This window comes from Gopherus flavomarginatus, chromosome 5 (genome assembly GCF_025201925.1).
Source record: "Gopherus flavomarginatus isolate rGopFla2 chromosome 5, rGopFla2.mat.asm, whole genome shotgun sequence".
NCBI lineage: Eukaryota > Metazoa > Chordata > Testudines > Testudinidae > Gopherus > Gopherus flavomarginatus.
In genome coordinates this window covers 139,523,375-139,544,852 of record NC_066621.1, presented here as the reverse complement: position 1 = coordinate 139,544,852, position 21,478 = coordinate 139,523,375, and the positions used below count along the sequence as shown (strand labels likewise).

Genomic DNA, 21,478 nt, shown 5'->3' with positions numbered 1-21,478 from the left:
GATTGATGGAGTTCCGGAATCGATGTAAGCGCGCTCGGGGATCGATACACCGCGTCCAGACTAGACGCGATATATCGATCCCCGAGCAATCGATTTTAACCCGCCGATGCCGCGGGTTAGTCTGGACCAAGGCAAAGAGACAGGCTCTTCCCTGAAGACCATACTATTTAAATGGATACATATGATGAGGAGAAGAAGGGAGCCAGGAAGAGCAATGATAACAGTGATGTTCCTCAGGAAGGTGTGTACATTTCTTGATGTTTCCATTGAAGTTCATAGTTGGGGTTTTGGGGGAAGAAGGTTGTTTGTTATTCTGCTAGAAAATTCACATTTTGTGACCATTGCAAAAGTAGTATTTTTTTTCCTACTGTATTTCACATTTATGTTTCGGTAGCACCTAGGGGCATTAATCCAGTTGGATCCTATTGTACTTAGGTGCTGTACAGACATAGTTAATGACAGTCCCCACCCCAAAGAATTTGCAGTATGAAACAAAGCGTGTCAGGTGAATGGGACAAACAAGCAAGGGCAGAAGGAGGAAAAGGCTGCTAAAATACAGCGGGTGAAATCCTGACCCCATTGTAGTTGGTGGCAAAACTCCCATTGACTTCAACAGGGCCAGGATTTCACCCAGGATGTGCAATTCTGTGCTGTATGAATGTAGAAGGGATTTGAATAAAGAGGATGTTGGCTTGGCAAACTGGCTTGAGAGGGGCATTCTGTGCATAGGGGACTGAAGGAGAGAAAAGACTGGCAGTGTGGGAGCACTGGAGAGGTTGAACAGGGACACCACAGGAGAAAAGAAATAGTCCGGGGCAGAGCTTTGGGAAGGCCTTTGGAGGTGAGAACTATTCTAGACCAACAAATGTAACCAACTGTTCTATAACATTATGGTACTTAAAGGAAAATGGCCATAGTAATTTCCAGCCCCAAATTAGTATTTCCTGTTACTCCTTTGTAGCTGATTTTTTTTTTTTAGTAATTTTCAGGGGGAAAATATATCAGAGCACGTACACACACAGGCAGTCAGGTTTGAAAACTTTGCTCATAGTCCATAATGTGTCATCCGAGTACTAAACTTGTTTATCTCATTCATAGCTGTCCTAGAAAAATGATCAATCCACACAAGTCTGTCTTTGAATTTTAAAAACATAATAATCCTTTTGTGACACTGCACCCCATGTTTTTACAGTGATATTATGATATGATTATGGCATAACTTTGATGTATTATGCAAGATAGGTCATGTGAAATATCATTGCAAAGGTTAATTTACTGAATATGATTATCCTATTGGTATGCATGATCATTTTTGTATCTGAAGTTAGGAATACTGACTATATATCTATATTACATATACAGGGCTTTATCAAGCCGGGTCTTAAAAACCTCTACGGGTGGAGATTCCACCACCTCCCTAAGTAACCCATTCCGTGCTTCACCACCCTCCTAGTGAAACAGTGTTTCCTAATATCCAAGCTAGACCTTCCTCACTGCTCCTTGTTCTGTCATCTGCCACCACTGAGAACAGCCGAGCTCCATCCTCTTTGGAACCCCCCTTCAATCTTTTCTTCTGCAGACTAAATAATCCCAGTTCCCTCAGCCTCTCCTCATAAGTCATGTGCCCCAGTCCCCTAATCATTTTCGTTGCCCTCTGCTGGACTCTCTCCAATTTATACACATTCCTTCTGTAGTGGGGAGGGGACCAAAACTGGACGCAGTACTCCAGAGTGGCCTCACCAGTGCCGAATAGAGGGGAATAATCACTTCCCTTGATCTGCTGGCAATGCTCCTACTAATACAGTCCAATATGCAGCTGACCTTCTTGGCAATAAGAGCACACTGCTGAGTCGTATCCATCTTCTCATCCACTATAATCCACAGGTTCTTTTCTGCCGAACTGCTACTTAGACAGTTGGTCCCCAGCCTATAGCGGTGCATGGGATTCTTCCTTCCTAAATGTAGGACTCTGCACTTGTCCTTGTTGAACTTCATCAGATTTCTTTTGGCAAAATCCTCCAATTTGTCCAGGTCACTCTGGACCCTATCTACCTCTTCCCTGCACCTTAGTGTCATCTGTGAACTTGCTGAGGGTGCAATTAATCCCATCATCCAGATTATTAATAAAGATGTTGAACAAAACCAGCCCCAGGACTGACCCCTGGGGCACTCCGCTTGATACCGGCTGCCAACTAGACATTAAGCCGTTAATCACTACCCATTGAGCTTGACGATCTAGCCAACTTTCTATCCACCTTATAGTCCATTCATCCAATTCACACTTTTTTAACTTGCTGGCAAGAATATTGCGGGAGACCGTATCAAAAGCTTTGCTAAAGTCAAGATATATCACGTTCACCGCTTTCCCCATATCCACAGTGCCAGTTATCTCATCACAGAAGGCAATCAGGTCAGTCAGGCATGACTTGCCCTTGGTGAATCCATGTTGACCTGCTGATCATCTTCCTTTCCTCCAAGTGCTTCAGAATGGATTCCTTGAGGACCTGCTCCATGATTTTGCCAGGGGCTGAGGTAAGGCTGTAGTTCCCTGGGTTCTCTTTCTTCCCTCTTTTTAAATATGGGCACTATATTTGCTTTTCCCCTAGAATGTCCTACCATTGCTATAACCAGCACAGGGAGTGCGGATGAGGCACCATCCATTGCTGGCATTTTGACTATTGTATCATCTAGGCTTATTCTGAGCAGAGTTAGACAGCACAGCATCAAAAACATGGATGATTGTCTGCACCTTAACTCACCCACTGTTGCAAAACCTGGTGGCAGAGCTGTCAGAAGATTTAGGGCAGAAGTACTTGATTTATAAGAGGCTCAAAGGATAGCTTTAACTTTATGGACAAAGCACTTTGAAGAAAATGGGTGAATGTTTTTTGTTTGCTTTTATTTTATGATCCAAGCTAATAGGTGTAGCTATCTTTCAAGAGAGCAACTGAAAAAATACCTATGCAACCTGGGCGTGTAGGCAAGAAGCATCCTTTTTCATCAAAACAAAGCCAAGAAATAGTCCACTCAGCCTTTAATCAGTAGATACTAGTTCTAAGATCTAAATAGGAAGAGCTATTTGAAAAATGAGGATGCCCTGGTGTGACCCAATAATTACAGTTTAGTAATTCCTAATAAGGTAACATGCCATAAGTAACATTCATATTGTTAATTTAACCTTACACATCCTATCGTCCTCTCTTCCTCTTTTTTAAACTTTGCCATCAGTGGGCTTCAGTATGTCTCTATCCCCAATTCCTAGGAAGACGTTTGCAGTCCATCCATCAATTTTGATTGACTGCATCATCATATAAACTACAATGCCACTCCAACCTGCATGCAGAATGAGGCTTTTTCAGGTGAGGAGTCTACTTTATTTGTTCAATCATTCATTTCCCCAGTTGGTGTGTTACACAATGGATTTCCATCCAGAAGGCCAGTCAACAAATTGGATTTGTGCTGGTGATTCCTGGGTGCCACTAGGAAGCTGTATTCATCAGTTTCCTTTCTGTACAGGAATGAATTTAAAGAACTGCTGACACCTCAGGGAGACACAATGATATTCTAGGCCAGATGCACTCCCACTGATATAGGGAGATACTATTTGAGAGGGGTGGAAATTCTTCATTCTGCTTCTGTTTGTGCAGGATGGTTAGAATGTGTCTGTCACTGTGCCTCCCTCTGGGGCTTTGGTGGAAAAGCTTTAAGGTCTGCCAGGACCACCACAGTAGTCCTGCTCTGGAAATGCACTGAATAAACATATTCCAGCCTGTCCTACTGGTGTCCTACTTTATTTTAAAGAGTAGTGGATGTCTCAGGGATAGAACTATCTGGAACTTGATGACCTTACTCTCTGCCATGGAAACCAGTTGTATGGTTCCACAGAAACATAAGCCAGGAATAAGTAGCAGAATCGGGACAACTGAAAAAGCAAAGATTCTGTTGTTGAGTAAATAAGCCTAATAATAAAGAGTGACTAAAGAAACATGCAGAAAGCACTGTATGTTAATGCTTTGTGTATGACTGCATGATCAGGACTGCCAAGCTGCCTGCCTATTTGTCTGCAGAGCTCCTACTGCTTTACTGTCCAAGTAGAACAGCTTCTAAAATTCAGTGGCCAAATTCAGTTTTAAGAAGATCTGGTATAGACTCAACAGTAGTCATGTTGCAGGGATGTGTTGTCCCCTGCAAGGTTCTCAGCACAGAAAAGTTTGTGACCACTTTCTGCCACCAGTCTTCCCCAATGCAGTTTCTGGTGTAAGCTGTGTAGACTAGAGAATGAATGTGGAAAACTCTATTCTAATTAGATAACATTTTCACCTCTTAGCTCATAGAGCTGAGAAGCAATGATGAGTGATGAGTGCTTCATCCATACCATAGGGCAGACTATTAGACATGTTGTTGTCCTCCCTTCCACCAGGAATGGGAACTAAGTGAAGGTAGAATGTGCAGATGATGGTCCTCATAACGTCATAGGGATGATCTATTACAGGTGTTGGCAACCTTTCAGAAGTGGTGTGCCGAGTCTTCATTTATTCACTCTAATTTAAGATTTCGTGTGCCAGTAATACATTTTAATGTTTTTAGGTCTCTCTCTCTAAGTCTACAAAATATAACTAAACTATTGTATGTAAAGTAAATAAGTTTTTTAAAATGTTTAAGTAGCTTCATTTAAATTTAAATTAAAATGCAGATCTTATCAGTTCAGTGTCCTTGCCCTTGCTTTTCCTTGCTGAGTTTTCCAATGTCTGGCACGTATTTGGATACTTTAAGTTGCACACAGTCTTCTGAGTGATCAGTTGTTAACTGGCTCCGAGAGGGACAGAGGACAGATTTCCTGTGTGACAATACCTGTTCACACAGGTATGTGGATCCAAATGCTGAAAGCATTGCAAATGCACTTTTCTTCAAACAGTTAAATTTCACTGGCAGGGACATCCAGCAGGTCGGAATAGAGGCCCCATGATCTCTCTCAGTAAATTCAAGTGCACTCCACAAATCTACAAACTTTGATGCCCACAATTCTGAACTTTTTTAATTGAATGAGCTGCATTTTGAAATCTTCAACACCCATCCCCTGAAATATAGACAAATCCAAGTTGCTTTCATTGAACTTTTCAGGCTTAATTAGAAAAGAAAGCATTGGGCCAAATTGCTGGAAATCTTGAACTGTCAGAAAATTCTGATTCCAGTTCTTGCATATACATTCCAATCTCATCGACACTGACAGTGCAACGCGTCGATAGCTCTTTTATGTGTTGGAAGTAGTGGAAAGTTGAAGTTCAAATATCCTGAGAAAAAACTGCTGGTTTTACAACAAATGCCTTCCAGGCTTCGTAAAGATCCAGAACCGTTTGCACTTCACCCTAGAGACAGAGGTAGAGCATTTAGGTGAGCAGTGATGTCAGTTAGAAACATGAGCTTACACAGCCATTTGTCATCATCCAGTTCAGGGTAGTTTTGTCCTTTTTCTGACAAAAAGGCCTTGATTGCATCAAAACAGTTTATAAAGCGCACGAAAACCTTGCCATGACTTAGCTACCAAATGTTGCTGTGAAGTGGAATGTCGTTATAAGCACTGTCCATCTCTTCTAGCAGTGCTTGAAACTAGCTGTGAGTCAAAGCAGATCAAGCAACAAGGAAATTCATAATTCACACCACTGTATTCATCACATTATTAAGTTCTGAATTAGAAATTTTAGCACACAGGTTTTCTTGATGGATGATGCAGTGAAATTTGACTGTTGGGCAGCCAGTTTGATCTTCAAGTAACTTTACAAATCCCTTCTGTTTTCCAGCCATGGCAGGAGCACCATCTGTTGTCACACACAATATTTTTCTGATGTCAACTCTTCGTTCTTCAAAATGGTTTACAAAACTTTCCACTATATCTTCCCCCTTTGTTGTGCCATGCAGGGGTTTTAGGCAACAAAGTTCTTCTGGGATTTCATCGGTAGCACAATATCTTGCAACAACTGCCAAACGTGGAACATCATTTACATCAACTGCAACACTAAACACTGCTGTGTCTTTTAATACAGTCATTTGCTTTTCCTTAATGATTTCTGCCATTTCATTTATGCCTCTCTCAACTGGTCTGGCAGAGACAGACAGCTTTTTTATTCTAGATATGATCGTATATTTGGCAAATCATTCAACAAAATTTCTGAACTGCTGAGAAATTTTTTATATATTCCCCATTTGTAAATGGCTTTGTTTTTTGCAATGCACTGTGCAATCTTGTAACTTCTTTCTGTAGCTTGATTTTTACTTACATTTAAGCTTTTAAAAACACTGCTTTGCTTCTCATATCCTGCTACTGCATTTTTGATCTATTTAGTATTGTCTGTGTAAGCAGTCAGAATGAGCTCTACCCTGACATCTGGTGGTGAATTATGGGGAGTGTGGAAAGGAGTTTTAGGTATTTGCATTGACACACCCACTCCATCTAGCGTAGCCCACAGCAGCCTGGGATGGTTATTTTGACAGCTCTGGGATCCCCAATTTCTTTGTTATTGGGGCAGGAGGAATAAAGTGTTGTCACCCTGATTATGTGAATGAGGAACTATGAGACTGCTTTATGACAGCAATATCTCAATATCAATAAAGTAGCACTTGCTAGACAAGGGACATGAGTGCCAAAACCCATTGAAATGAGAGAGGCTGGGGACTGGTGTGTGTATTTGATGGTATGGGTCCCTTTTGAGGGCCTGGAACACCAATTGCACATCCTCCTCTCTCCACTGTTGAAGAGCAGAGCTAATTTTGATTCCATTAGGAGTCCATCTAGAGGCTGCTGAGCTGAATTCATGTTGGGCCAATGGTGCACCAGCACCTGGGCTCCCCTACTACAAGCTGAAATCACTAAAAGAGCTAAGTTTACGGAGCTGAGATCACTGAGTGCTGTGTTAACTAGTGGGGGAGCCTGAAGATCTATCGCTAAGCGGCTGGCAGAGCAGAGCATGTTGGAGCAGCCCATGGAACAGTAAGCGGAGTGGAGCGGTTTGCAGGGACGGCTGGAGTGGCTCATGGGTCGGCTGGAGGAGCGGCACAGCTGGTGTAGTGGAGCTGGTCGTGGTGAAGGCTGCAGCAGAACCCCATGGAGAGGCAGAGCAGTTGACCCTGGCCCACGTAAGGTGCCCCTTAACACCCTGTGTGTGCCCCTGCCCCCATTTCCACCCAGGCTGGGGAGGTAAAACTCTGCAGATAAACTTTTGAACTCTGGGGTGGCACTGACCAGAGACTTTCGGGTTGTTGGACTTTGGGGTGATTGGACTTAAGACCCTAAGGAGAAAGGACATTGCCAAACGTACTTGGAGGTGGGTTTTTGCTTATAGTTTGTGTTATAATCCTCTTTGTGGTGTTTCTCCAACGTGATGCCGCAATGTTTCCCTCCTTTATTAAAAGGATTTTGCTACACTCAGACTCCGTGCTTGCGAGTGGGGAAGTATTGACTCCTAGAGGCACCCGGGGGGGTGGTATGTAATTGTCCCAGATCACTGAGTTGGGGCTCGAGCCAGTTTTGCATTGTGTTATTGAAACGGAACCCCTGGATACTGAACCCGGCCCTTGTTGCTGCCAACTCAGAGGGGCAGAAGGGTTACATCTGCTTCATCAAGAAAGGTTTTCTCGTGTTTTTGTTTCAAAATGTTGTTGAACACTTGATGTGCGACAAACACTTTCACAACAGAAAGCACAAACAGCACTGTCCTTCTTTTGAATAAATCCAAATGTGTCTGTCCAAGAAGGCTGAAATGAACAGACATCTAACTTTTGCTTTCTTAGGAGCTGCCATTTTGTTAAATGCTCCCCTCAACTCTCAGTGGGGAAAAAAAATGGCGACCGAGGGCATGCACAAGGTCAAATGCAGACATGATCTGGTATAAGCAGCAAACCAGGACTTGGAACAATTTTTAAGGTGGGGGTGCTGATCTGCACCCCTTTTTGCCCCTGTATGCATCCCTCACTGCCCCAGGTTGGGGCCAGTAGGCCACAGCTGGAGGCAGCTGCAGAGCACTGGGCCAAGGCCAGGAGCAGAGCCTTGGGCTAGCTGCTGGTACCCCAGGCCTGCAGCAGGCTGAGCAGGGCCGGAGGCCGGGACCCCAGCTGGCAGGGGGCCAGCAGCTGGAACCCCAGACCGGCGGCAGGCTGAGCAGCTCAGCCTGCTGCTGGTCTGGGATTCTGGCTGCCAGTTCCTGCTAGCCAGGGTCCCAGCCGCTGGCCCCGCTCAGCCCGTTGCTGGCCTGGGGTTCCACTCATCCAGGCAAGCAGCAGGCTGAGTGGGGGCTGGCAGCTGGGACTCCAGCTGGCAGCAGAGTGCCACTAAAAATCAGCTCACGTGCAGCCTTTGGCACGCGTGCTGCTGGTTGCAGACCCCTGATCTATTTCTACTTGGCATACAGTATGGCTCAGGCCTGCTTTTTGGTTGTCTGTCACTAGAGGGCAGTCCAGTTTTTTTTTTTCAAAGTAAGCATGCAATATAGTGTTCAAAACATGCTATTTTCTTTCTTAGTTAATAATTGGATAAGTTATTCCATAGGATACCGGGGCCTTTTCAGAGCTGTTGGCAACAGAAGTAGTCATAAAGACAACACATGCTTGGAGGGGGGTGGGGGGTTTATATCAGCTTTAGAAAAACCTGCTCCAGATTGAAAGTGTTGTATTATTTGTACTGGAGTTGTGCCTAGGAGCCCCATTATAGTAGGTGCAGTACGGACTCAGACCAAAAGATAGCCCATTCTCTGAACAGCTTACAGTCTAAGTACGGTTCAGCAATTCCAAGGCAGGAAGGGACCATTAGATTCATCCTTTCTGACCTTCTTTAGAGCAAGGCCATAGGACTTCCCCAAAACAGCGTAAATGAAACAGTCTCAGCCTGAAAGCTAATTCTCACCTATAGGTCTTTGAATAAAATAGAGTTGAACAGCCCTGTATTAATTTACAGACTAATCAGAAATATGGATTTTAATTCAGTATCTTAGCAGCATCATCAACTTTTAAAATACAATCCATGTTAGCCTCTAAAGATGATTCCTGTTAAACAGTAAAAGCCAGATGGACCCGTTCCACCAGCATAATTGAAGTGCAATATATTGCACTTCACTATCAAACAGTATCTTTTTCTAATTGGTGAAATAGCTTTTGAGTTGATTATTCACTGGCTTGTTGTCCTGTCCTCCCTTTGGTCCTCATTCAGCTCTGCCAAAGGAGGCTGGGAGTTAAGGGAGGAATTTGCTCTTCTTTCATTAAATAGTCCAGGGATTAGGGGTAGAGGCCAAGCTGTATTCTTATACCACTGTCAATCTAGATCAACTCTATTGACTTCAGTGGAGTTACTCTGGGCCACATTTTCCTGCTCAGCTCCATTTCCTTTTCCTGACCCTGTGTCTTCCTATGTGGGGATCGCCTATGTCATCTTCTCCTGTAGCACATCCTCTTCTGCTCCCCCCACTTCCCAGCACGCACGATGTGGCCATAGTGTGGAGTGCTCTTGCAGGCCCTCATTGCCCTGGGGAACAATAGCCCCAACTGGCATAAAATAGAAGAGCCCCTGGGAGAGAAGGTGGGGTAGAGAGGGAGGGGCATCAGGGAGCTGATTATGGTTCCCCTGTTCTCTGGGCTGCTCTAAGCTGGCCCTGGCCCTAGCCCCAGCCCAAAGAATGAGGGAGTTGTGATGGCCTCCCCCACCCTCCTAGGGTAACCAGACAGCGAATGTGAAGAATCAGGATGGGGGTGTGGATGGGAGAATTGGAGCCTATATAAGAAAAAGACCCCAAATTGGGACTATCCCTATGAAATTGGGACATTTGGTCACCCTACACCCTGCTGACCTGAGATCCAAGCCTCTGGATTTATGCCACTGTAACAGAACACAAAATGTGATCCTTCATGCCATCTATGAATGAAATATTGGTCCCATTGAAGCCAATGGGAAAACTCTCATTGAATACAACAGGGCCAGGACTTCAACATGTCCTGGACAATGTCAGAGCTCAGCAAATAATTATTAATGTGTTAAGAGGTGCTCCTCACCCTCTGAATTTTTAAGCCTTTGCCATGAGCAAAAGGAATGCCCCTGTCTCTGTTAAACATGTTTCTCTCTGTAAACGTGCCCGGCCGGGGCTCGACCCTCCCTGAGGAGGAGGGGAGCCACACCGGTCTCACTACATGCTGTCCAAGTCTGCCCTTTTGTCAGGGCTAAGCGATGCTGCACAGTCGCTTGGGACTCTAGCCTTCTGCTGCAGGGCGGAGTAAACAGAATGTCTGCTCGGGATCTCAGGCCCTCAGTCCCAGGGGCTGAGGGTCTCCTCGCCCGAGGCTTGGGCCGCTCGAGCCCCTTGATGCAGGACCGAGCAGTGGCACAGTTTAAAGGAGCCCAGCCCTTGGGTTGGGCGGGGCGCCAAACACCCAGTTATAGAGGCTCAGGCCCTCCTGGCTCATGGCTGAGCATGCAACAGTTCAGGCTGCTCAGGTTCTTTGGTGCAGGACCGAGCAGTGGTACAGTTTAAGGGGGCCCAGCCCCTGAGTCGAGCGGGGCACCAAACACACAGTTATAGAGGCTCAGGCCCTCTTGGCTCAGGGCTGAGCCACCAGCAGTCGGACTGGCCTCCTCAGGCCAAGGGGAGGGGGAGTCTGCCACCCTGGGAAGGGTGGCAGGGGGAACACAGGCCCTCCCACTCCACTGCGTTCCAGCCCGGGGCCCTAGTACTGGCTATCACCGCTGACGGTCAGTGGGGATCCTGGCCGCAACACACTGACATGGGTTCCAGTACACTTGCAGCCTGACTGGGGTCGGCTGCCCCCGGGCCACTTCCAATCTCCCCTTCTGGGCCTACCTGATCGGTGGCGTCAGCCCCTGGGAAGTCCAGTAGCATGGGCCCCTCCCGGCTGGGGCTGGGGGGTAGATCCAGCAGTACCTCTGGGAAGTCCGGCCAGGGGTTCCTCGGGGTAACAGCAGGGACAGGGCAGCTCCGGCAGTCCCTCCTCATAGTGGGCACGGGGAAGCTCCGGCCAGTCCAGGCAACGACCCTGGGCCTCAGCAGCCTCCTCATAGTGGGCGCAGGGAAGCTCCGGCCAGTCCGGGAAACGACCCTGGGCCTCAGCAGTCTCCCAGTCACGAGCACGCTCTGGCAGGTCTGCTCCTGACGGCGGCTGGGGCTCAACTGAGCGCCACCGGTCGGCTTTTATACTTCCGGGTCGCCTCCTGATCCTCTGAGGGGCGGGTCCAGTGCCTTGTGGCCGCCGCCCCTTCCGGCATCTGGCGAGGCTCGACCCTCCCTGAGGAGGAGGGGAGCCACACCGCCTCGTTACACTCTCACATACTGTATCACATTAACATTAATGCTTGTTGAGCACTAACTGGGATTCAAAGACAACATGTGTTACATATTTTCCCTTATTTATGAGTATTGTGATAGCACCTAGATGGCCCTATCAGGGCCCCACAGTGGTAGGCACCATGCACATACATAACAAAAGATGGTCCCTGCCCCACAAAGCTTACAATCTAATTATATGACAAGGGACAACAGATGGATACAGCAAACTGATGGAGTAGGGGGGCACAAGGTAACAGTGAGACAATTTATATAACAATATATTTTTCTAATTGGTGAAATAGCTTTAGAGCTAACTGTTCACTGGCTTGTTGTCCTGCCCTCCTTTGGTCCTCATTCAGCTCAGATGAGCTTAGTAAACAGCAATCGCAGCATACCTGCTGCCCAACCATTGCCACTAAGTGCAATATGTGTTCATTGAATGAATTCCTTTCGTTTAATCAAGAAAGGGAGTCACTGAAGGGGAACCCCAGATACGTTCCTTCAGCTCATATCCCATTTCTGTAGACAATTGTCCCACTGAGGGTGGAACGTCAGTTTCTGTGTGGTTCAGCCATTATATATGCACTCACCCCAACATCTCTCAAATATTCCTCATGGTCAAGCAGATCATTGAAACAGCATAACACTTTTTCTGTCCCTCTTCTGCCTAGTGTTGTTCCTTGCTGAACTAACCATGTTTGTGGCTTTTTAAAAAGTATTCTGTGTTTACTCAAAATCACTTGCTCTAGCTTTCTCTGCTTGTTGTTTCTTTACAGGGCTCTCAGATTTTAATCATTCACCACAACTTTTCATGTGTTGCCCCTGATTTGTATGGCCTTTATTTTCCTCTCGACATGAACATATACAGTATTTCCCATTAACATTCACATCCAGAGAAGACTGGAGCTCTAGGCTACCTGAGAAAAGAAGAGACCTAGATTTGCATCCAGATTCAGATGGGAAAAAATGATGTGCACTTGTAGATGAATGAACAGATCAGTCTTTCTGAGACTTCCACTGATATCTGGGAAGAGCAATGCAGTTCTTACATCCCCTCCTTAAAATGCATAGCTTCCATGAAGCCTGGTGGCTATGAGCTGCTAAACAAGGAATCATTGCTATTCTTATTTTAAAAGGGGGAAAAAACGGGGGGGGGGGGATCAGACATCTGTACCACTCAGTGCTAAATTCACCTTCTGGTCAGTAGGTGCATTCTAGATAAACTCTCGGGAGTGGGGACCAGCTTTGTTCCATGTTTGTACAGCACCTAGCATAATGCAGGGAGAGACGGGGGTGCTGGTCCATAACTAAAGCACCTAGGCACTATATTAATTAATAATTTTCATAGTATTGTCAACTTTGGGTCTGGTCCTGTGAAGTGCTGGGCATCTATGTCTCCTGAACGCTTCTCTCGGAGTGACTTCAGAAGGAATTATGGGTGCTCAGTGTGATGTCTATGTAAATGTAGGGGCAAGGTTATGATTCTGCATTCCACACACTACCTGATAAGTGTAAAATCTCCTTGCTTGTTTGCTGAGGGTCAGGAGTGCAAGTCAGGTCCAGGTGTCTGTCGCAGGAGGAGTCACAGGCAGATGGTTGTTAGAGGTAGACTTTGCGCATTCTCCCTTGCTTGTGAAGAATTTTGTTTATTTGTCACTCTCCTTACTCTGAAGTAAAAGGCATCCTGAGGGAAAGTACATGTTTGGCTGCGAGTGGTATTCTTACTACTCAGCACCTTTTGGGATCAGGCCACTCAACTGTCAGCTCTTTTGGGTGTAGGCCATTTGGTACTGTGCCAAAACTTGGTTGTTGCTCAACAAATGAAAAATCAACTGAAAGAGGCAGTGTTGGATTGGATGCACTCTTCTGTATTTTGAAAAAACTTCCTTTAGAAGAGGAGATGTTGCCATGAATATAATGCTATTCCAGAAGCAAGAAAACCATTGAAGGAATCCTGCTGTCTGGTTAAACATGCCAGCCATGTTGTAATACACCTCAGTTAGTGTATGAAGCCCAAAGCTGAAGGCTAAACACATTTAACCACCCAAGAAGTGCAGTAATCACCCAGAAATCTGTTGCTTGGGGTAGGTGGTAACTGATCTTACCCATGACAAAATAAGGAAAACAGGCCTCTAATTTATTGGATATTATGGGCCCAGCCCAATTCTCAATGGAGAAATTCCCTTTGACTTGAATGCAGTTGGATCAGACACTGCTTAGAATGCCATGAACTGCTAGTTAGAAGCCCCAGTTGTGTCCAGAATGTGAAAGCCATTTCAGAACAGCTAGTTAATTGACTGTGTAGCTTTCTGAAAATAAGCTATAAATTGTTCTCCTTGCCTTGCAGCTCAATTGTTCTTGAGCTGTTTTGGATCTGTTTCTAGCCTCCTCACTGTAGAGCATGACATATTGAATTTTGCTGCTTTCCTAAATATATTCCTTCTGTTACAAGAAAAAAATCATCAACTTCATTATCAAAGAATTTGTGGGAAATTTGTTTTACTGGGGATAACTGTTCCATATTTATTCAACAAAAACAATTAACATTCAAAGATTTTACTGTAGCTGTTACCTCATTTCACTGAAGAATATGTTCTATTGTTAAAATTGCCCTTCAATTTTTTTGCATTTCTTTCGTAGTGACTTCAAAGCTGATTGGTATGACAGGCGTACAGCATGAGAGGAATAAAAAGAAAATATATTTTTAAAATCTTTTTATTGAAATGTGGTGAATGGGCTATGGTGAATCTGCTGCTTCCCTTTTCCTTCTGCTCAGGTGGGGATATAAATTGCCAGAGGAAAGCTCTGTAGCAGTTGGGAAGACAATTGGTGCAGTCTAGATCACGAAGGCAGGATGTTGTGGGACACTGGAAGGAATATGGCAGTTGGAGACAATTTGCCAGAGTGCCTTTTTGCAACCCACCAGGTGCTAGAGCCTTCCTCGCAGCTGAAATGCCTGTTGTGTTTGCTTGAGTAGTGGTACCGTACCAGCACAAAGACTGGGGTATACCAGCTCTTCAGCAGCTGGAGTTGGGGGGTGGGAGTTGCATGATTACAGAAGCAACAAGTGTCTTGACTTTTCTAGTCCCTGGGACATCATCTAATTTAGCTTGCCAGAAAAAGGCAAAAGACATTGCAAGAAGAGACAAGTCAGTGTAGAATTGGGAGAGGTGGAAAATATTTGAAGCAATCATGTAGTGTTTAGTGATAGAATGTTTCCTGAAGAAAAATGGGTGTAAGTACAGGGGAGAGTATAGTAAGGAGGAGCGGATGGAAGATGATAAAATACAGGTAGGATCTGCTAAGAAACAGTCAAATGAAAAAAAGTTACAAGATGTAATTGAATGAAATGGGAGACACCTAAAAAGTGACAAGTTTTTAAAATGCTTATATCAATGCTAGAAGCCTAAATAATAGGATAGGTGAACTCAAGTGCCTAGTATTAAATGAGGGCATTGATATAGTAGCAATCACAGAAACTTGGTGGAATGAGGATAATCAATGGGACGCAGTAATACCAGGTACAAAATATAGCGGAAGGACAGAACAGGTCATGCTGGTGGGGGAGTGGCACTGTATGTGAAAGAAAGCATAGAATCAAATGAAGTAAAAATCTTAAATGAACCAAAACTGTACTGTAAAATCTTTATGGATAGTAATTCCATGAACAAATAATAAAAATATAGCAGTAGGGATATATTGCCAACCACCTGACCAGGATGGTGATAGTGACTGCAAAATGCTCAGTGAGATTAGAGAGGCAACTAAAATAAAAAACTCAATAATAGGGGATTTCAACTATCCCCATATTGAATGGACAGGATTCAGAAATAAAGTTTCTTGACACCTTAAATGGCTGCTTCTTGGAGCTGCAAGTTCTGGAACCCGCACGAGGAGAGGCAATGCTTGATTTAGTCCTAAGTGGAGCACAGGATAAGGTCCAAAAGGTGAATATAGTGGGCCCGCTTGGTAATAGTCACCATAATATAATTAAACTTAACATCCCTGTGGTGGAGAAAACACCACAGTGGCTCAACACTGTAGCATTTAATTTCAGAAAGGGGAACTACACAGTTAAAATTAAAAGGTACAGCACCAAAAGTAAAATCCCTGCAAGCTGCATGGAAACTTTTCAAAGACACCATAACAGAGGTTCCACTTAAATGTATACCCCAAATTAAAAAACAGAGATCCAAAAAAGAGCTGGAGCTAAATGACAAAGTAAAAGAAGCAGTGAGAGGCAAAAAGCATCCTTTAAAAAGTGGAAGTTAAATCCTAGTGAGGAAAATGGAAAGAGCATCAACTATGGCAAATGAAATGTAAAAATATAATATGGATGGACAAAAAAGAGTTTGAAGAACAGCTAGCAAAAGACTCAAAAAGTAATAGTAACATTTTTTTCATGCACATAAGAAGCAGAAAGCATCTGTACTGGCTCCAGTCCTATTCAACATATTCATAAATGATCTGGAAAAAGGGAATAATTAAGAAATGGGAATCATTAAGAAAGGGATAGATAAAACAGAAAATATATTGCCACTATATAAATCCATGGTACACCCACATCCTGAATACTGTGTGCAGAAGTGGTCACCACATCTCGAAAAAGATATATTGGAATTGGAAAAGGTTAAGAAAAGGGCAACAAAAATTATTAGGGGTATGGAATGGCTGCTGTATGAGGAGCGATTAATAAGACTGGGACTTTTCAGCTTGGAAAAAGGATGACTGGGGGGGGGGATATGATAGAGGTCTATAAAATCCTGACTAGTGTGGAGAATGTAAATAAGGAAGTGTTATTTACTCCTTCTCATAACGCAAGAACTAGGGGTCACCTAGGAAATCAGTGGGAATACTTCTGGAGTAAGGTACTTCTCAGCGTGACTAAGCCAGTTGGGAAATGTGCTTTAATGTAGATGACTAATGTAAATCATGTTGTGACACCAAACTGAGAATGGTACAGTCATGCGATGCACTACCAAGTATTTGGAAATCCTGGTCAGATAATCATTGAGCCTCTAGCCTAGGGTGTGGCTATAAAAATTATGGGAAAATAAATATATGACCACAGCTATAGAACACATTTGGCAAATGCAGACACTGAACCATCTGAGTTATGGGACCTGTGCATAACGGTAATTTTACTGTGTGAACAGAATCCTGTATTTTCATAAATACAGTATGCAGGACACAACCTGCACTGAAACATAATTAGTTTATAATTTGCAATGAACACAATCAGCTACATAAGATATGTAACAAATCACAACAGCTTTCCTGCAAACTGGGGAGTGATTCTCCTCTCCTTCCACTAGTGAAAATGAGGTGTACTTCCAGTGAAGTCATTGGAGTTACACAGATGGAAAGCTGCTGGAAGTGGGAGGAGAATCAGGCATAATGGGAGGGGATCTCTGGGAGGATTCTCACAAAGCAGATTCAGCACAGTGCGCTGTCCCCTTGACAAACTTTAAGGATAAAATTCCAAACCTCTGCTGCACCAGTTCATCTTGTTTGTACTGCACTAAATCCTGCCCCCCCTGTTGCAGCAAATTCAGGCAGCAGACCAATGTTACTCCTGATGGCATTCTGCGCCAAAAAATTAAAAATTCTGTGCACAATATTTTAAAATTCTGCAAACTTTGTCACATAAATGTAGAGGCTGCAGCATGGCATTGGGGAGCACGGGCCACTGTCTGCACAGAAGTGGGGGATCACTGTGCAGGTTCTGCCCCTCCCCTACCAACCCCCTGAGATGGACTCAGCGGTGATGCTGCACCAAACCCTCACACAGTGCAAGCACTGGGCCCTGCCTCTTCATGCCAGGTGTACTAGGTGTGGGCTGGTAGGCTCAGCAAGGCAGGATCCAAGTGTGGAGGGGCTTAATGTGGGGGGATTCAGGTGTGGGTTCAGAGAGTTTTGTGGGGTGATCTGGGTGCAGGTGGCTCAGTGGGAGATCTGCGTGTGGGAGTTTGTGGGGGGGGTGTTTCTGGGTGCAATGGTAATGGGACTCTGCAAGGGGGTCTGGGTGTGTGTTGGGGGGGAATAGAGCTTGGCAGAGGGGTCTGAGTGGGAGGGGCTCGGGGGGGTGTCCAGATGCTAGGAGAATGGGGCTCAGTGGGGTGGGGAGCTGGATGCGGTGGCTTGTCGGGGTAGTCCAGATGCAGGGTGAGTGGGGCTCTGTGGGGGCCAGGGTTCCGAGTACAAAGGGGTGACGATCAGCTGGAGGATCTAGGTATGAGGGAGTCTGGATGCATGGGGGTTGGGCAGATATGGGAGCAGCTCCCTGCACAGGGATCCCTCCCTCTGCAGCTGAGGAGTGATGGGCGCAGGAAGCAAGATGGAGGAGGATTTGCAGAGCTTCTTGCAGCTGGGGGAGAAATCCGGGGGTGGGTCTGACCTGACCCTGGGTGCAGTGCAGGGGAAGAGGAAGTCCCATCCTCCCCAGCCCAGCCGGGACTAGCATTTGAGCCAGCCACAGGATAGGAGCCACCAATCTTTCCCAGTCCCACCCCCTACCCCACAGTGATTTACCTGTCTGCCAGCTGCCCTGGACACCCAAAACGTATTGCTGGAGAGGGTCACATGACCGCTTTTGTGGCTTCCCTGTTTAAAAAAAAAAGTCACTTTTCTGTAGGGAAGCAAAGAAATCTGTGGGGGACACAAACTCTGCACATGTGCAGAGGTGCAGAATTCCCCCTGAAGCACAATGTGGCTTCTCTGTGCAGGAGAGGTGAACTGAAGTGAGCTCACACAGGGAAGGCTGCACCTCTTGCTGGTGCTGTTCTTTGATGGGGTTTCCTTCACAGTTCAAGGACAGAGAATTTGGAGGTGGGATAGGTACAGAGATGTGGCTAGTGGACTCCTGCCAACATCGATCCCCTGGCCAGTTTAGTGCTCTCCTAACTGTGGTATTGGGTGCCAGAAGATATTCCATGCATGGGCTGCAAGTGGAATGGCTGAACTGCTTCTCTAGCTCCGTGGCCGGGCTGGAGGATATCATCACCTCCATTCCTGCACCAAGCTTTTTCCTCAGGCCCTGCAGAGGAGGGAGGACTTGGTGTCATAAACAGATAGTTAAGGGTTAATGTCTCTTTTACCTGTAAAGGGTTACAAGCAGTGAACCTGGCCCACCTGACCAGAGGACCAATCAGAAGACAAGATACTTTCAAATCTCGGTGGAGGGAAGTCTTTGTTTTGTGTTTTTTGTTTGTCAGTTGTTCTCTCTGGGTTCTGAGAGTAACCAGACGTACCTACAGGCTCTCTAATTTTCTATTCAAATAGTAAGTACCAGTAGAAGGAGGTTTAGTCTTTTTGATTGTTTTCTTTATTTGCAAATGTGTATTTTGCTGGAAGGATTTTAATTCGTATTTGTGCTGGGGGGAAGGCTTCTCTCTAGTGTCTATAAGCTGAAAGACCCTGTAACTTTTACCATTTTAATTACAGAGACAACTTTTATTTTTTTCTTTCTTTTATTAAAAGCTTTTCTTTTTTAAGACCTGATTGATTTTTTCCCCCTTGTTGAGACTCAAGGGAATTGAGTCTGTACTCACCAGGGAATTGGTGGGAGACAGGGAGAGAGAAGGGAGGGGGAAAGGTGGAATTCCTCTGTTTTAGATTCATGGAGCTTGAATCTGTATTACCTCTTGGGGAGGGGAAAAGAGGAGGGGGGAAGGTGCATTTCCCTTTGTTTTAAGATTCAAGGAGTTTAAATCACAGTGATCTTCCAGGGTAATCCAGGGAGGGAAAGCCTGGGAGAGGCAATGGTGGGGGAAAGGGTTTACTTTCCTTGTGTAAGATCCAGGGGGTCTGGGTCTTGGGGTCCTCTGGGAAGGTTTTGGGGGGACCAGAGTGTACCAGGCACTGCAAGTCCTGGTTGGTGGCAGCACTACAAGATCTAAGCTGGTAATTAAGCTTAGGGGGATTCATGCTGGTACCCCATCTTTTGGACGCTACGGTTCAGAGTGGGGGTTATACCATGACACTTGGTCCAACATGAACAGAGAAGAATCTTGCATAGAGTAACACAGTCCTGTATTTACAGCACTTTCGCCAGAGGTGACCTCAGGTTTCTAGTCTGACCACGAACAGCTGAAATTGGAAGAAGTCTGTGAGATTCTGCTTGAACCTAATGCTGCTCTCAACATTTTGCCTTTCCCCTTACAAACTGCAACTGTTTCTAAGGTTCAGAGCAAGGACTTATTAAAATTAGCCACAGGGATTTTTTTCTTTATCATGTTACCGTAAGCTACCCAATGTTACCATAGGCTATTCTAGGACTAGGCTACATTAAATAAAGTAAAAATTGAAATACCCTAACCCCTCCAGCTTTGCATACTTTATGCCAGTGCAGGTTTTTACATCCAAAGGGTAAATTCCTCTGAGTTACACTGCACTTTAATAGACAAAAGACAGCCTTATCCAAAACACATCCATAAAAATTTTAATAAAGATGGCTGCTTTACCAAAACCTATCTTTGTGTCTCCTGGCCATCCTGAAGTTAAGTTTTAGACCTTGCTCTGCTCTCTTTCACCTCAATAGCAAAACTTCCAGGGCTAGGTGGACTTCACTGGACCTATCACAATTTAGACCAGCTGAAGATCTGCCTCTGGGAGTTTGGCTATTGGCATCAAGGGACTGTGCCATTTGATATGCACTTCAATAGAGCTGTGACCATTTACACCAGCTGCGGATCTGCCCCTGATTAACTTCAAGGCAAAAGAAGCAAACTAATTAGCCCTTAATCATCTTCTCAGGTACTATTCACCCACCCGAAGTTTTGTTATGCTTTTCTGGGTTGTCCAGCTGTGTGTCACTGTGCAGCCAGTTTTTGCATCAATAGCATTTGAAATGTCATCATTTTTGCTCACAGAGAAGTTCCCATCCCCTGCTGCAATCCAATAAATAGCTCACACAAACACAGAACCACATGATAAACAATAATGTCAACTGCCTCATCTTAAATTACATGTTTGTTATATAAACTCTCATGCATCAGGGAAAGAGTGCTCTCTATGAACTTACTCCCATCTTGTGACTCCTTACAGCTCATTCTTGCCTGTGATCTGATCTTGCTTGGGACCTTTCTGATATTCTGACTCCATTCTCCCAGGTACGCAAATAGCCTGAGACTAATGACATTTGCTGAGTGGTGTTTATAGCCTAATCACTACTACATATTTTTCCATTGAAAGTGTAACATTGATGAAAAGGTGTGAATAAACACAACATAATGGGACAAATTCATGCCTGGCATAAGTGGCTTCAATAGAAGTTGCAGCAATTTATGTAAGGGATTAATTTGTTCCAACATTTCACTTTGTCTCATCTGAGAAGTTCAAATTCCAAATAGCAAATGACTATTTTAATTTCCTGAATTGTAGCCCAGGTAAAAATGCACAAAACATTAATACAACTCTTCATTAAATAGTGCATAATGCTGTGCAAAATGGAATACAAAATAAACTATGTGATGAATACAGATAGGAGCATGGATTTTGTTGTCAATGGTATTTAAGGTATGAGCATTTGTATATATTATATACAATTAGTGACGTGATAGAGTGAAACCTAGTACCTTGATGGAACTTAAACTAGATTGTATGTACCAGATTCTGATCTCAGTAGCATTAGTGTAAATCCAGATGAACCTAATGGCGTTCCTCCACGTACACAATTTTTGCACCTGAGATCCGAATCCATCCCTATATGAAAATTTCATTAAATATAAATAAGTAGAAAGCAAGCTGTCTTTGTCCACTGTGTGGAATAAATCATATTATTTCTGAAGGAAACACTGATCTATCTATAATAGTGTTCCTGAAAAGCAGGCAGTATGATGAACAGCCTTGCATGGATATTTTGAAGATGAACTCAATTCAGTTATTCTATTATCCAAATACGTCTTGAATAACTCTGCTAGACACTGGTTTTAGGTCTCATTACAATAATCTGTATCCAAGTAACTCTCCTTTTGTCCTATGAATGCACATATGTTAATTACCCACTCATTTTGAATAGTTTCTTGCAATGTAAATCCTTATGCTAAATAGTCTGTTCCACCTTATATTTAGCTGTGACACTCTGATTACCTTTCCCAGACCTGAAGCAAAGAGCTTGATGGAGCCTGACGGTTTGTCTCTTTCACCATAGAAGTTGGCCC

At 44.5% G+C, this 21,478-nt stretch overlaps 1 long non-coding RNA gene across 1 annotated transcript in view; it reads left to right on the top strand.

The window, feature by feature from the left end:
• The window catches only part of LOC127051662 (uncharacterized), a 131,109-nt gene extending 110,681 nt beyond the window's left edge, over positions 1-20,428 (top strand). Inside the window, exon 3 of the long non-coding RNA XR_007774570.1 lies at positions 20,364-20,428. This is a non-coding gene — a long non-coding RNA (uncharacterized LOC127051662). The remainder of the gene's footprint in view (positions 1-20,363) is intronic.
• The last annotated feature ends 1,050 nt before the right edge of the window (positions 20,429-21,478 follow it).